The sequence below is a fragment of the Vulpes vulpes genome, chromosome X, assembly GCF_048418805.1.
Source record: "Vulpes vulpes isolate BD-2025 chromosome X, VulVul3, whole genome shotgun sequence".
Lineage (NCBI taxonomy): Eukaryota > Metazoa > Chordata > Mammalia > Carnivora > Canidae > Vulpes > Vulpes vulpes.
In genome coordinates, this window is record NC_132796.1 from 87368868 (window position 1) to 87369686 (window position 819).

Here is an 819-nt window from a genome sequence, read left to right on the forward strand (position 1 = left end):
CTAAAAGTCTCAAAGATATATTACATTATTTACAATAAATTAGCATGAGATTCAGTTTAATAACACCATCTGACTAGGAATAGAAAGAATTTCAATTTAAATTTCAAGAAATAAGATAAGCTAGCTTCCTTAATTACTACACTGCAAAACAGAGCAATGCTATGCCCAGTTGAACAAGACAGGATCATAATCAAATGCCATTTAAAATAAAGAGTTATGGTGCTCGCTTCTGCAGCACATATACTAAAACCGGAATGACATAGAGAAGATTAGCATGGCCCCTGCACAAGGATGAGATGCAAATTTGTGAAACATTCCATATTTTTAAAATAAATAAGAGACGCTTGGGTGACTCAGTGGTTGAGCATCTGCCTTTGGCTCAGGACGTGGTCCTAGAGTCCCAGAATCAAGTCCCACATCGGGCTCCCCACAAGGAGCCTGCTTCTCCCTCTGCCTGTGTCTCTGCCTCTCTCTCTGTGCCTCTCATGAATAAATAAATTTTAAAATAAATAAAATAAGTAAATACATTTTAAAATAAAATAAGTAAATAAAAATTATGAAAATGGAGTATTTTTACTATCTAATACTAAGTCTTCAATGGTCAGAAAATCATTTGAATTATTAGAAAATTCAAAAGTAAATCAAAATCCAAGGCAAGACCTACCATTTTTCTGTTTATGCTAATGGATATTATTAACTATTTTAAATCTTATTCTTCTTAAATATAAGGGAAGACAGATCTCTGAACATTGAGAACCCAGTATGTCAGTTTCTGAGATTCCTTCAAGATTAGCTGTGTATAGTTTTATCCTGCCTCTA

The 819-nt window shown here is 33.6% G+C and overlaps 1 non-coding gene across 1 annotated transcript; it reads left to right on the plus strand.

Annotated features, from left to right (window-relative positions):
- Positions 1 to 219: 219 nt before the first annotated feature.
- On the plus strand, positions 220 to 326 carry LOC112910595 (U6 spliceosomal RNA). Its single transcript, XR_003233273.1, has one exon. It is a non-coding gene; the product is annotated as a U6 spliceosomal RNA (small nuclear RNA).
- The last annotated feature ends 493 nt before the right edge of the window (positions 327 to 819 follow it).